At 39.8% G+C, this 16,776-nt stretch overlaps 1 long non-coding RNA gene across 1 annotated transcript in view; it reads right to left on the bottom strand.

Annotated features, from left to right (window-relative positions):
- Positions 1 to 15,987, bottom strand: part of LOC137651893 (uncharacterized) — a 238,521-nt gene extending 222,534 nt beyond the window's left edge. The window contains exon 1 of the long non-coding RNA XR_011046124.1: positions 15,540 to 15,987. This is a non-coding gene — a long non-coding RNA (uncharacterized lncRNA). The remainder of the gene's footprint in view (positions 1 to 15,539) is intronic.
- Between the last annotated feature and the right edge of the window lie 789 nt (positions 15,988 to 16,776).

Here is a 16,776-nt window from a genome sequence, read left to right as displayed (position 1 = left end):
ATATATATATATATGTATATATATATATATATATATATATATATATATATATATGTGTGTGTGTGTGTGTGTGTGTATGTGTGTGTGTGATTCTATGCGCTATACGATATATGGGAGTACATATGTAAACGTACGCGTGTGCAAGCGTGGATAAAAATATCGCCCTTGCATTACCAGCCTTTGGCGTCTACGTCGTTCAGTACTATTTGCTCAGGATTTAAAATGAGATACGAGAATGTTTACTATAGCTAGAAAGGTCAGGAGATTATCTGAAGTCTCTCTCTCTCTCTCTCTCTCTCTCTCTCTCTCTCTCTCTCTCTCTCTCTCAGCATGTTTTGTTACGCTTGTTCTTGTTTCACACTTATGGTACTTCTCTTTTTTTCTTTATTTCCCTCTCTAGCATCCACAGTCATATTCAATATATATATATATATATATATATATATATATATATATATATATATATATATATATATATATATGTGTGTGTGTGTGTGTGTGTGTGTGTGTGTATATATATATATATGTATACACACACATATATATATATATATATATATATATATATATATATATATATATATATATATATATATATATATATATATGTATACATATATATACACACACACACACATATATATATATATATATATATATATATATATATATATATATACATGTGTGTGTGTAATTAGATTGGATTTAAGAGAATTTGGACCACGAGGCCAGGCACTGGGGCCGGGGAGGTCATTCACCATTGAGGTACAACTAGAGGAAGTCTCCCAGTTACACTGTGAATCAAATGCTAAAAGTGACTAGACTGCAAAATGTAAGAATGTAAACCGGAAAATGGTTAAATTAGATAATTAATACGTTATTAGAGCTAAAAGCAGGAGAGACGGTGCAAAGACTATATATATATATATATATATATATATATATATATATATATATATATATATATATATATATATATATATATATATATATATATATATATATATATACACACACACACAGTGCAGTTCATATAACCTAGCATAAGTTAACAAAAGCCATTGGGAATATACTGAGTAGTCTATAGCCTTCGGCATATCATATCCGGATGCAATTAAAACCTCCCTGGGCGTCTTTCTTCCCTTCAGCTTATCCTGAATAGGAGATTCACTTGTCTTTCCTACGATATAGTGCAATAAAAGTTTATACAGGACTCTATACTAAAGAGTTTCAATGAAATCTGCTAAAAAGTTTACGAGCAAAACCGATATGAAGACAAGGAATTGAGTCGATCTGCAGATGGATTTCTGATACAAAATTCATTATGAAAAGCAATAAATCTGGTTAATTACAAAGGTGAGAGTTTTAAATTTAGAAGGCTTTGGGTGGTACCGTATAATGTCCTCTTGTGAATTTCGCGGCAGTTTTCACCTGATACTTTTAACCTTTTTAAATGATTTTGTGCAAGGATGGTGTGTGTGTGTGTGTACTACGTTCTCCTAGATCTGGTCAATATCCACTTCCATTCAGAGGTTGGAGAATAAGGAACCAAACTGTCCTATGATGGTATTTGCATGCGGAATTGTCAAAAAAAGAAAATATGAGCCTATCTCTATTCACAATCTATATCCATAAAAGTCTACCTAGTTCGAAGTATTAAATATTTCATTTTTTCAGCATATTTGCTGAACAGTAAGTAATCTTTCTGATGATATCTAAAGATATTTATTAAGCCTAATTTCGCTCGAAAATATAAGAACTTTGTCTTAAAATTGTAGAATCCTTCTGCATGAGCAGTTTATAACTTCCTTCAAAACCATGGAGGTTCTTTTTACTCTTTGAATTAACCATGAATAAACCTCCGGTTTAATGTCGCCCTATTAAAATTATAGATTCATATCGAAATTCGGCCCAGAGTTGAGGTAGGGAAGCCATTTATCTATTACTACTTTCGACCTTATTAGTCCACTGTATAGCAGGGTCGGTCCTTCACCATTACTTCTTGGGTCTTCTTCCCTCAGGTCCAACCACACCCATATCCCTCTCCACCACATCCTTCCATCCCTTTGATTCCCTGACATTTAAAGACAGAAAGGTTCTGGTGAAACTACTCGACAAAGCTATAGTACTGCGAGGTAACTGGAGAAGTTAGACAAAAGGATGGAAGCAACCCTTTGATAAAGTTTTTCCGAACAGGCAAGTCTTTCTTTTCTGTTTCTTTTTTTCACCCGAAATAAGATCGTGGAACTATACCTCGGGTTAGGGAGATACAGAGTGTAGTTCTTATAACAAATGGTTCTCCCCCAATCGGCTTCTAGAATTCTAAATGTTTTTAACGGAGTTTCAAGTGTAAACTACAAGTTTGCCTATTTATCAAAGTAAAAATCTAGAAAAACAATGATAAGTAACCCAAGAAGCCAATTCGTTGCCACAATATCAAACTTTGGGATTTTTTTTCCCTCTCGATAGTTTAACTGCCACTATACTGCTTGTGGTTAATTAGACTTCTAGTGGCAGTAGTTATAGCATTAACGCCAGATTTAAAATATTCCTATTATCTTTTCTAGCCTTGCCTCAACAAATCTCAATGAAGCCAGAGATATTTAGAAAAATTTAGTTTGACCAGCTTATGAAAACTTACGTTTATTATTTTTCTTATCACAATGATCTCCAAAAGACTTCAAAGCTGTACTGAGCTGCAAGGGCCTTAAATGGCAAGAGGAAACTATAATTACACTCAAATTGAGATTAACAGCCAAGTCATTTGCTTATGCGTTTCTCTGAAGTTACAACCATACATAACATTTTTTTTAAAGTAATTTGTATCTTTCCTAGCTATACAAATCTAAGTCCTTCAAGTAGGGAGTATTTTCAGCACAAGCTGGACGGTTGTTGAATTATCTAACGAACATTTAAGAGACAGGTGGCAGCGAAAGCTAGGAGCAACCCCCCCCCCAACCCACCCAGCCTGTCACAAGCTCTTCGCTTACGAACTTTTTGGGGAGATGAGTTTAACCTAAAGGATTCAGGTTTGTGTAGCTACGACAAGGTCCTTTAATAGGTGACTGATTCAAGCACACAGTTGGAAATCTGCAGTTAAAACTTATAACAGGGTGTCAGCAGTACCTGGTAATTACCGGCCTGTGGCAAGGAAGCCCTGCTCCCAAGTCGTACTTTTAACAGTCACTTTGATTGGATCAAGACATCCGGGGAAGGGGATGGCAGGAAGTTGAGTCATAGGACTTAGGAAAAACACGAATTACCCGTACTTCTTAAATTTGTGATTTGTTCCTACACGAATACAAACCTTTGTCCTTTATAGGAGACTCACCCTTAGGTGGGATTAATTCCTATTACCAAACTGACTAAAATACAGGGATTACTGACCTCTAACCTCATAAGGTGAGGAGAATAGCATCGTAGACACATTGCAAACCAGGGTCAAAAGTACCATCAGGTTCACGCTTCAGGCAACAAAGTCTGTTGTATAAAGGAAATCTCTTTTTCTTACACTATTAATTTTGTCAAGTAAGGCATAAATAATTTGGTAGATTTGCCTGGACATATTCATCCTGCCCCTCATAAGGAGGATGGTAGACTAAACACTTCTATTTACTATCAATAGAAAAAACAACTAGCTTAAGATGATGCGTACCTATACAGTAATACCTCGACATACGAGTGTCCCAACATACAAGAAATTTGAGATATGAAGAAATTTTCGAGCAAATTTTTGCCCTGAGATACGAGAGAAATTTGAGATACGAGGATACGAAGTGGTTCCCTATGTGGCCGCTAGGTGGCCAAGTGTGCAAGAGGCTGCTCACGAGGACAGCATCGCTCGCTCTTTCCGTCAGATCTCCGTCGCGTAAGGTTATCTCCGAGCATCGGCCGTAGTGTTTGCATTTTTTACATGTTTTTTCTGCGTTAATCAGTACAGAATTAAGTGAATAAGCAATGGGTCCAAAGCAAGCGAGTGCAAACAAGGGTAGTGAAAAGAAAAAGCATATGATAACAATCGAGATGAAGCACGAAATAATCGAAAAACACGAGAGTGGTGTACAAGTGACTGAGCTGGCTCGCCAATATGAGAGGAGTACATCAACAATATGTACCATCCTCAAGCAGAAGGATGCTATAAAGAGCACCAAGCCTTCCAAAGGACTAACCATCCTTTCCAAGCAGAGCAGTGATATTCATGACAAGATGGAGAGGCTTCTTTTAATATGGATAAAGGACAAACAGTTGGCGGGAGATAGCGTGACCGAGACTATCATCTGTGAAAAAGCCAACGAATCTACAATGACTTTAAAGGAAAGTAAGCAGCAGAGAGAGGAGAGACTTCGACGCCAGTGGAAACCTTCAAAGCCAGTCGTGGCCTGTTGGATAATTTCAAAAAACGGACTGGGATACACTCGGTTGTGAGACATGGGGAAGCAGCAAGTTCCGACTCGAAAGCCGCGGTGGACTATGTCAAAACCTTTCCCTTAGTTATCGCAGAACAAGGATACATGCCCCAACAAGTGTTCAACTGCAATGAAACTGGCCTTTTCTGGAAGGTGATGCCTAGGAGAACATTCATCGTGGCAGAGGAGAAGAGACTACCAGGCCATAAACCATGAAGGACCGGTTAACTCTAGCCTTGTGTGACAATGCCAGCAGTGACTGTAAGGTCAAGCCACTACTGGTGTACCACTCAGAAAACCCACGTGTTTTCATGAGCCAAAGGATCTTGAAAGGAAAACTGCAAGTGATGTGGAGCACTAATGCTAAGGATTGGGTTACGCGGCATTTCTTCACAGAATGGGTTAATCTGTGCTTTGGTCCGGCAGTCAAAAAATATTTGGCTGAGAAAAGCCTGCCAATGAAATGTCTCCTGGTCCTTAACAATGCCCTGGTCACCCTCCTGGTCTCGAAGAGGACATTCTTGATGAGTACAGGTTCATCAAGGTCCTTTATCTCCCGCCCAACACCACGCCACTCCTCCAGCCCATGGACCAACAAGTAATTTTCAACTTTAAAAAACTGTACACGAAGCATTTGTTCAAGAAATGCTTCAATGTCACAGAAAACACCAATCTCACCCTTCGTGAAATTTGGAAGGAACATTTCAATATCGTCCATTGCTTAAAATTATTGACGATGCATGGCAGGGTGTCACACGAAAAACTCTTAATTCAGCATGGAAGAAATTGTGGCCAGCTTCCGTCGCTGAGAGGGACTTTGAAGGGTTCGATACGCCAGATCCTGATGAACCCGAAACTATTGTGGTGGATGAAATCGTGTCTCTTGGAAAGTCCATAGGGCTGGAGGTAGATGAGGCAGACGTAAACGACCTTGTCGAGGAGCATCAGGGAGAGCTCACGACACAGGAATTGATCGAGCTCCAGGAGATGCAACATTCGAAGGTGTTGCAGGAGCTCAGTAGCGAGGAGGAGGTGGAAGAGGAGGACTGCCTTTCTACGAAGGAAATCAGAGACATGTTAGCGAAGTGGCAGATTTCTGATTTTATGGAAAAGAGGCACCCGGACAAGTTGGCGTGTGGTTGTGCGTTAGCCTTTTGTGACGACACTTATGTACGTCATTTTCGTGACATTTTGAAGGGGAGACAAAAGCAAACATCCCTAGATAGGTTCCTTTTAAAAAGGCCGGCAAAAAGTGAAGGTGAAAGCGAGTCAACAAGCAAGGCAAAAAGAGCCAAGCTGGAAGAAGCAAAGTAAAAAAATGAAAATGAAAACAAAACAAAATTGGAATTAAGTTTAGAGTAACGTAAGATTAACATTTATTTTTAAATGTGTACAGTAAGCTAATTTCATTTAAGTTAAATTCAAAGTTTAAGTTGTGTTACATAGCCTAGTGTTGCAAAAGTGTAGCGTACCGAAAGTGTTGCCATCAAGTCTCTCTCCTCCCCTTTCTTTCTCCCTCCTCCTCCGCACCCACCGCTGTTAGTCACTACTGTCTGTCTTGAAGGTAAGAACTCCATAAGTGTCCCATTTTATTGCAGATCATAACCAGTAAATACGTATTTGTTATTTTGTGAGCGTAGGTTATAAATTAGAAAATTAAAAACATGTTTTTCCACTGTAATGTACTGTTTTTAGGTGTTTTTTCAGAGGGTGGGAACGGATTAATTTTCTTTTAGTTATTTTATATAGGAAAAATTGATCCAAGATACAAGCGAATTGACATATGAGCTCGGGTCCCGGAACACATTAAGCTCGTATCTCAAGGTACTACTGTATCTACATTCATCCAGCTACTTAACAATCTAATAGCTATACCCAAAGGGAGGGGATGAAGAGAGCAAAAGGGCCCGACAATCACTCTTGACCTAGAATTACATTGTAACTGCATTAGCCATGATACATTTTGTCCTGTAAAGGAGCTAAGGTTGCTATACCACTGCTGAGCAGCAACCACAGGTCTGAGTTAAAAACTTATTTAAAGACCTGTGAGTATAGTCCCGCAAATACTACACAGTAAAGGTGGTCTGACACTTCAATACTCCACATATAAAACTTGAGCCACCCAGATATTTTTCTAGAAAGCAAGAGTACCACCAACTCCTCTGCACTCAGTGCATACCGTAACTTATTCTGATGCATTCAGGGATCTATGGTGTAATGCTCTGATAATAGTCTCTTGCAGCCAAAATGAGACTTTATACTCTACCAATGCTTACGAACAGGTTCTGTAACCTTGGTCTAGCAGCTTGGGTTCTTTTAGGGTAGCACCTTAGAGCCCTTGTTGTACACAAAAGTAACTCATCCGGATTGTCAGATACTTTGAAGATACTGTAAAAGATGAAAACCTTGAATCCAGGATTGATGGATTTTGAGTTTCCGCTAAGAAATAGGAAACAAAAGCAAAAAACAAGCCTTCAATGCTTAGAAAGAGATAATGAATACAAGAGTCTGTGTAATTTGCCTATCTGCTTCGTAGAAGCCAAGGCAAGCAGAAAAATAGTTTTCAGGTTAAGGTCACTATTTTAGGTTCGCCTCAACAGGTCTTAAAGAACTCTCTTCAAAGACTGTAACACCTTGGTTACATCAAAAGCTGAAGGTCGAATTTCATGTAGAGGACATGTCTACTTCAAACTCCAGACAAGTAGAGATGATTCCCAAAAGGACATATCCAAGCATACTAATGGGTGCAAGCACAAACAGGGGAGGTAGCACTCCTATAAGAACAATATAATGGGCTCACGCAAATAGCCGAGATGATAGAAGTATCAGCACACAAACAGGTGAGAGCATGCATGCACTATGAACAGGAGCGAACTTACAAACGGATTAGAAAGCCACAGGAGAGATTGGAGGACCACGCGAGCGAGCTGAAGAGAACGCTCTCTCGTAAGAGAACACACGAACAGGTAAGGGTAGCCCACCCACCATAAGAGTGAGCGCACTCCTGTAAGAACATACTAATGTCCATGCTCCTCTATGAAGAGGCTGAAGAACACGCTAATGGGTACTCTCCTGTAGGAGTACTGTATGCTATATGGTGATCAGTGATCTGACGACCGTTGAGCTAAAAGGGGAATCGGCAATTGGCAAGGTAACGATCGGGAAATGACGATCAGCAGTCCTTGAATGACGATTGGCAATCAGAAAATTACTATCGGTAATCAGCGAACTGCTGACTGACTATCGGAGAGCTGACGATCGAGGATCGGTGAGCAAGTGATCGGAGATGTGATGATTGGCGATCGATAAGATCGGAGATCGTCGACATATGAGCTGGAAATCAGCGGGTTAACGATCCGTGATCAGCTGGCGCTCGACAAACTGGAGGGTTGACATCCTCTAAGGAAGAGCATCTGCCTCGCGATCATGAGCGTCTCGCTCGCGATCATGAGCGTCTCGCTCGCGATCATGAGCGTCTCACTAGCGATCGTGAACATCTCATTCATAAGCGTCTAGCTCGTGATTGTAATCGTGAGCATCTCATTCATAAGCGTCTAGCTCGTGATTGTAATCGTGAGCATCTCGCTCGTGATCGTGAGCCTCTAGCTTATGATCTGCCACCGTAGGCTATTCTCCTCTCAAGCAGGAAGATTGCTGAACAGCGATTGTGTAGAGACTCTCCCCCTCGGAAGGGGAAGGTCCCACACCTGGAGGGGAACCTCTGGGCAGCACTCTCTGCCTCCCTTTAATGGGCTCTATCTCAAATTGAAGGTTGACATAAAGTGTTGCTTGAAAAACAAAGCCGAGGCTTGTGTCTGGGTTCCCCCTGAAGGGATTACCTAAACAAAAGATGGGAATGGACGAATCCAATTCCTTCCGGAGAAATCCACAAAGGAAAGACTGATTGGTCATGTGAAGGAAGACTCTCGCGGATGGGAGGCAACCAACATCTGTAGGGCGTCTGCCTCATAAAGAGAAGCATCTTGTTTGTGATTGTGAATGTCTAGCTCATGATTGTGAGCGTCCAGTTCATGATCTTCAGCATCTAGCTCGTAATCATGAGCTTCTAGCTTGAGTGAATGTCTTCTAGATGAAGAGTCCCGAGATCGAGAGTGACCTTCGATCTCGTGAACGTGAGCATTTAGCTTGTGACTCTGATCGTCTTCTAGAAGAAGAGCATCGAGATCATGATAACCTTTGATCTCATGATCGTGAACATCTTCTTGAAGAAGAGCGGCGAGATTATGAGTAACCTTCGATCTCTGTGGCAAGCATTGATCGTCGAGAATGGCGTCCTGAGGGGGATCGCCGGGAAGGACGAGAAGATAATCGGTGTCATCCTGGCAATCGGAGAGCAGACAGAGAGCTGGCCATGGGGTGACAATCGTTCCTAGTTTTGTGATCCGTAGCAGGCGAGCATTGTAAACGGGGGGTGAGCACTGCCTGTGAGGAGAGAGAGAGATTGTGGATCGTTGGGTGACGACAAGATGGGCAAATGGCGAGAGGACTCGTCGTCAGGAGAATGCCCTCAGACGGGCGAACGGAAGGTTAGAGGAAGACCTTGTAGACGGCTAAAGCGCCATCCGCACCAGCAGTAACTGACTTTGCACTCCAACGTCAGTTGTAAGCGCTGAAGAAAAGAAAAAAAAAAGAAAAAACAAAGAAGAATTAAAAAAGAAACCCGCAAACAGGAGACAATCTTCAGTACCCATGTGACGTTAGGGGAAAATTTACTCCCTACCACCAGACTTTCAAGCACCCAGCTAAGCAACACATACTGACAAATATGCACTCTTCTATGCACGTTTGCATGGCACCGCTAACGGCCCTTACACGGGCCCCTTCCACATGATCTGTCACAATCCAAAGGCTTTCTTAATCAAAATTCGTGGCAAAGAAGATTGGGTCTCCATTGATTGCCTAAAACCTGCATATCTCCTGCAAGATGACCCCCCTATAGTATGCCTCTGAAGGGCAGGACACCTCATTTCACATGTACAGTGGAATCTCTACATCCGAATTTTCCAACATCCGAAGTAAAATTCGAGCAAATTTTTGACTCTACACCTGAAATTGTATCCGAATTTTTCGACACGCGAAGTACAATTCGAACACGTTCCTACTCTACACCCGAATTTTTTTTTCGACACCCGGAGTAAACAATACTCGTACGCGTAGTCGGTACTCATAGCGCCTGATGTGTTTTTTATTTCCGCCGATAGAAGGCAGCACTTCGACCTTGGAGGGACCCTCAATTAGCGCGGCTTGGGTCAGTCCTCTGTTCTCGTCGGCTTCCTGGTTATGCCCTGTGCGTTCTGCTATAATTGTAGTTTTAATTGTGATTTTTTTACGCGCATCCTTTTACGGTAATTTACGTAAAGTATGGGTCCTAAAAGGCTTAGTTTTGCAAGTGGTAGTGGTAGTGGTGAGAAAAGGAAGAAGGAAATGCTTTCTTTAAACGTAAAGCAGGAAATTATTGAAAAACATGAGCGTGGCGTCCGCGTGAGTGAACTTGCTAAACAATATGGCCGTAATATGTCAACGATCTCGACAATCCTTAAACAGAAGGAAGCTATTAAAGCAGTGAAACCTTTTAAGGGGATCACCATTATTTCAAAACGCCGTAGCCCTATCATAGAAGAGATGGAATGACTTCTGCTAATCTGGATCAAGGACAGAGAGATTGTTGGCGACACCATCACCGAAACCATCATCTGCGAGAAGGCGCACGCCATCTTCACGAACTTGAAGGAGGAGAGCTCTGGGGGTGATGCTGGGGAGAGTTCAACCGAACCTTCCTCAGACGATTTCAAGGCATCTCGTGGCTGGTTTGAGAAATTTAAGAAACGGTCCGGGATTCATTCAGTTGTTCGTTCGCCACGGAGAAGCTGCTAGTGCGGACACAAAGGCTGCAGCTGATTTTGTCAAGAACTTTGAAAGGATCGTGCTGGAAGAAGGCTACGTAGAGCAGCAAGTGTTTAATTGTGATGAAACTGGGCTGTTTTGGAAGAAGATGCCCAGTCGAACCTACATCACCGCCGAAGAGAAGAAATTGCCTGGGCATAAGCCAATGAAGGATCGGTTGACTCTTGCCCTATGTGCCAACACTAGCGGGGACTTTAAAGTCAAGCCCTTACTGGTTTACCATTCCGAGAACCCTAGGGCCTTTAAGGCACACAACGTCGATAAGGACCAGCTTCATGTTTTCTGGCGATCCAACTCGAAGGCCTGGGTCACTAGGCAATTCTTTGTCCAATAGGTTAACCAAGTTTTCGTCCCTTCTGTGAGGAAGTATCTTCATGAACAGAAATTTCCTTTAAAGTGCCTGCTATGCCTTTACAATGCACCCGCTCACCCCCCCCCGGACTTGAAGATGATATCTTCGAAGAATTCAAGTTCATAAAGGTGCTGTATCTTCCACCGAATACCACCTCTATCCTCCAGCCCATGGACCAGCAAGTCATCTCTAATTTTAAGAAGCTGTACACCAAGCACTTATTTAAGCAGTGCTTTAATATCACGCAAAGCACCAACTTAACTTTGCGTGAATTTTGGAGGAGCCACTTTAACATCGTGCACTGCTTGAAGATCATAGATCAGGCTTGGGTGGGATTAACTCGACGGACCCTCAATTCTGCCTGGAAGAAGCTGTGGCCTGATGCAGTTTCTCCCCGAGATTTCGAAGGTTTTGACCCCGAACCTGATCCCGTGGTGGGTGCAGCGGAAGACGTAGAGGAAATTGTCTCCCTTGGCAAGTCAATGGGTCTGGAGGTCGACGAAGATGACGTCACGGAACTCGTCGCCGAACATCACGACGAACTTACCACAGAGGAGTTCAAGGAACTCCATGTTATGTCTGAGCACATGAGTGATGACGAGGAAGGGATCGAGGAGGTAGAACATGTGTTAGGTTCGGCGCAAATAAAAGAGGTGTTAGGAAAATATCAAGACGTGGTCGACTTCATCGACAAATACCACCCCAAAAAATTGCAGGTTTGTCGTGTAGTTGCGCAGTTAGATGATGTTTGCCTAACTCACTTTCGAAACATTCTGAAAAGCCGTACCAAGCAACTATCTATCGATAGTTTCTTTAAAAAGACTACGAAGCGAACTCGTGATGAAGAGGATGGAAGTGATTCAAAGAAAACGGCAAAGAGTGAAGCGAAAGAAAGTGAAACAAAGAAAACGGCAAAGAGTGAAGCGAAAGAAAGTGAAACAAAGAAAACGGCAAAGAGTGAAGCGAAAGAAATTCAATCAATTTTAAGTGTAGAGAGTGAAAGTGATTAAAATTAATCATCAAAAAGAAAAAAAGAAAATGTAAAAAAAATATAAAACATAAAAATAAAAAAAAAATAAGCTAAGTTATGTTAAAGTTCACTTAGTGTAAGTTAGAATAAGTTACGGTAGTGTACGTTTATCGTAGTTAACCTCTCTACCTCCTCGCCGCCCATCCGTCTCCTCTCTGCGTAGCAAGACCAACAACACCTGCGCTGGAGTTTCTAAGGTAAAGTGACGCCAAAAACCCGTTTCTTATTATCATTTTTTGATAATTCTTCTTTTTTACATGTCTATTATCTAATTTAGTGTGCATTATTCTCATGGGAAATTATGTGTAGTAGTTTATTAAGAAGTTATCATAGGTTTTGGGCTCAACCACGGATTAATCCTATTTCAATGTATTCTTATGGGAAAATTCGTTTCGACATCCGAACATTTTCTACATCCGAAGTCGGTTGTGGAACGGATTAAATTCGTATGTAGAGGTACCACTGTATGTCCTTTTTAGAGAGGGAGCCATGTATCGCACGTGTTTCACACATGCTCGCACACTGTAACAGTATTTTCTTCTTTATTGTATACCTCGCTCTACACCTCACTGTTAACAGAATCTGTTTAAGCCTGTCTTTACAGAAATTATTTTGTTTGAATTTTTTTTTACATTCTTGTCCAAATAAGGTTAGTTGCATTCACCTCGTCTATTAGTTACAACATAACTCACTCGCACAATAAAGAACAGCCAGCTATTATCTAGAGAAAAAAAAATATTAAAACAGCCAGACAACAGAGCGGGGAGTAGGCCTACAACAGTAAACAATGTGGCCACTCAGTATATTGGATTCTGGAGGGAGCTTCCCCGCTGGCCACTGTGCTTGCCGACATCTTGTAATAAATTCCTGGAGCTGAGTCACACCCAAGTTGAAAACACACTCCTTCCTGTGAAGGAACAACAGGTAACTCCTTCCTGTGAAGGAACAACAGGTATTTCATTCTTGATTTCTATGTAACAATGACTGCATTTCCCATCATGCTGTAGTTATAAAGAAATCAACAGGATACGTTTTAGCTAGTGGGGGGGGGGGGGGGTTTAACGCTCCTTCTTCATCCACACAGCAGTGTTTAAAAACAAAGATATACAGTATCCTAGGCAACATTTGCTAATCACAACAAAAGTTGTAATAAAGAGAATCATTAGAGTACTGAATGCCAAAATTTAGGGAAATCTTCAAATTATTAATAAGAAATCTAAAACATTATTTTCTAAGGTTTCAAGATACATTGAGTAACTTTTACTCTATATAATTTATCACTGAGTGGATATAGGATGCAATAAGTGATCAAAAATCTATTCAAACTTACAGTTAGCCCTATTGTTCAGACTTTCTTAATGAGATATGAGATATGAAACAGAAAATAATTTGTCATTATATATACGCTAACACCACCACCAGTAAACATGGTGAAATGTGGTTTTAAGACGTAATTTCATGTGTTACAAATATTTATGATATTAATTAATACCCAAAACTGACAGTTTGGAAGTGTAGGTGATTTTTGCAAAACTTATCAAAACTACTAAAATACACCTTAAAAGCATATTTCATTGGGGAGACAAACACAGGGATACATCCTGGTCAAAAGATCCCCTCCTAACCTAATCTAGACGACTTGTCCTTAATTACTTGAGGGACATTACTCCCTACCTGTGACCCACTCCCAGGATGCAGTGTCCTTACCATGAACTAAGAAATTTACCTTATTCTTGGGAGGTGTGAAATTAGGTTACTCACAATAGTCCGATAATCTAAATTGTTGCACAGGAGGTAATAATGAAAAAGGACTATTTCCCACAGCTCAAAACTTCTCTTATTATAATAAAATATTTAAAGAGAGTAACATTAAAACAAATATCTCCTATATAAACTATAAAAACTTGAACAAAACAAGAGGAAGAGAAATAAGACAGAATAGTGTGGCAGAGTGTACAACTCTAACCCATGACAGTGGAAGACCATGGTACAAAGGCTATGGCAGTACCCTAGGCTAGAGAACAATGGTTTGATTTTAGAGTGTCTTTCTCCTAGAAGAGCTACTTACCATTGTCAAAGTCTCTACTACCCGTACCTAAAGGAAAGTGGTCACTGAACAATTATAGTGCAGTAACCACTTGGGTGAAGAAGAATTGTTTGTTAATCTGTGTTGTCAGGTGTATGAGGACAAGAGAATATGTAAAAGAATAGGCCAGACTATTCGTTGAGAATATGTGGGCAAAGGGAAAATGAACCGTTACCAGAGAGAAGGATTCAATGTTATACTGTCTAGCCAGTCAAAAGACCTCGCATCTCAACGGATGGCTGATTAGTCATCTGGACGATGGCTGCACATGGCGACAAGATTCAATAGTAAGAGAAATTAAAAAAATTAAAATCGTTATAAAAAGCAAAAACTGTTCATTTCCGAACAAAGTTAGCCTACACATAAAAAAAAGTGATTCAGCAAGATCAGTGTCGGGAGGATAAGACTGATGTACAAACTTCATTGTATGTTGTGTTGATAGAAAATACATACAGTATGTCAAATACTTAGTAACTTTTAATATTTTTAGTAGTTAAGGTAATACCAGCATTACAGTTTCAATCAACATTGGACATTTAATAATTTTTTACTCAATAATCTGTTACGGAGATGACCGATGCCAAAGGCTTACTTAAATCTACCTGAAATTAACTATTAGGCCTAGGCTACAGTGATATTTATCAATAAATCATGTTATTAAGAAGCGCCTGCAAGTGTTGCTCGTATTGGACTTGTGCTTTGGTAATCCATTGTGGGCAAAAATGCCTCACAGTCTTTATTTTTGTTCAGAATCGTGGGTACAGTAAAAATGAAACCTGACGGGTTTCTTTAATTCAAGGTACAGTCTTTTCAAATAATGTAAATAAATCGATATATTTATCTATTCATATTTACATTATTTGCTGTTCATCCTATAGTCATAAATATTAGTAAATTACCCACTAATGTTGCAAACATGAGCAGCAAAGCATTGTAGCCTACCACAAGCTAAAAATAAAGATTAAGAAGATAAAGTTAAATTTCAAGGCAAGCAAACCACAATGGAGCAATGATCAATTTAACTAAATGATCGTTGTTCTTATGGAGATTCTGTACCTCTAATACTTTTCATTTGCACCAAAAATAAAGGTCAAATTTGCTCAAAGACCACTGTGTACTGTAAGGTAGGCAAAATATATTTTTGTTTAAAAAAATCTAGTGTCGTTTAAAACTATAGTTTTACCAAATTTAATCATTGAATAAACGGTCAAGTTTTACTGTATAGATTAAACTTATTGAATCATAAGTGGTTAATCCTAACAGAACCCATATTAATCAACATCCAGGTACGTAAGTGGTCACGTCGTTTTCAAAGTCATGTGAAATTATGGACAAGTAATGGATTTCTCTCACAGGACAGGCGAGTTTAAGATTTGGCATTCCACATTAGGTTAGGTTAAGATACATCAATGTATTCTGAAGTTTTCCCACTAAAACCAAAGGAACTGTTTGCAGTAGGCTTTCTAGGATGGGGTAGGCCTACCTCTATATAATTATCAGGGCCTTTGTAGTTTGTTGGGACAGTGAAAACCCACATTATACAGTCACAAGAACATCACCTAACCGAATGTTGCCTACCTAAGGTTCTCCACCTAACCTAACCTAGGAGCCGTATCCTTAGAATACCGTACTCTTATCTTACCTTGTCCCGACGAACAACAACATTCACCACTAATTACCTATTTCTGATTGAAATTTGAGTCAAAATCGTTTTAAAACCATTCAACCTGATATACTCACCTGCGGAATACTTTACTTCTTCCTCTTGATCAAATAATTGGGTTATGCTTGGTTCATTCTCCCTTCTACAAAGATTAGGTGGAAGAAAATCAAACTTTTATGTTTTCCACACAGTATAACTATTACTATACACAAGCTTCATTTTCCAGAGGTCTAACATTAGTTCATTATCATTTCCATGCCTATGGCATACCAGTAACCCTTTCAGACAGCTTATAACTGTATGGGTAGCCTAGACCAACGTTTTTCCTCCAACTTTTTACGTTTTAGCAAATTGTATCTTTACCTCTTCTTCCTCAATCATTGGCCTTCAACATAACTGATCTTTTCCCTCGTGCTGACAGTGAGACAAGTTCCTTTAAGTTGAGGAAGTGTACAAGAATTGGACTTGAAGACTCACTAATCACTAAACAAACAAAACACAACACTGATCATTGATGTACACTGAACAAATTCACAATACAACTCAGTTCAGATCAGATTCACGTTGAGGCTTTATCTTTGTAACGCGCCCTCTGTGTCTTTTAGTTTTGTATGTTCCTTATTTTCACTAGTTTTCCTCTTTTCATCCACATTTGTTGTAGTACACTTTTCTTATTTTCAATATTCTCTTCACAAAAAAAAAAAAAAAAGAATTTTCCAACTGTATGGTTATTTGAGCTCAATTGCCTTTACTCCTATATCACTAAACTGTGGACAATATAACATGAAGTGGTTAGAATTTTCTTCTACATCAAAGAATAATACACAGTTTATATTTACATCTTGGTGTCTGTTTTTTTTTTATATATATATTCAAGGTCAATGTGTTTGCCCTTGCTCTGAATAATAAAATTGACGAAATGTGTTGTCATATACAGTACTTCCTCCTTAATTTCACTTTTCCAGTTTTTGTACAGAATTAGGCTCCCCTTGCACTTTATTTCACTCTTTTATTTGCTTGTGTCCCATTCTCTTGTTCTCTTCTTCATGTCCTCTTTCGTACATCTGTTAATTTCTTTCATCGCCATCCCACATTCTTCAGCATACTTCTTCACATGCATCCACCACTTCCTCTCTATTTCTTCCATATCATTGACTATTGCTGTTAGTATGTCCTTTTCTCCCTTATAAATACTATTAAGGTACCTCAGCTTTCCAACCATTACCCTTGTTTTCATAGCAGATGCTCCTACATCCCCTCTCAAGGCTACAATTGCTGTATTCTTTGCACCCCTTAATATCCTTCTATACACTC

Source organism: Palaemon carinicauda, chromosome 13, assembly GCF_036898095.1.
Source record: "Palaemon carinicauda isolate YSFRI2023 chromosome 13, ASM3689809v2, whole genome shotgun sequence".
NCBI classification, from domain to species: Eukaryota; Metazoa; Arthropoda; class Malacostraca; order Decapoda; family Palaemonidae; genus Palaemon; species Palaemon carinicauda.
This window is presented reverse-complemented; position numbering and strand designations above follow the sequence as displayed.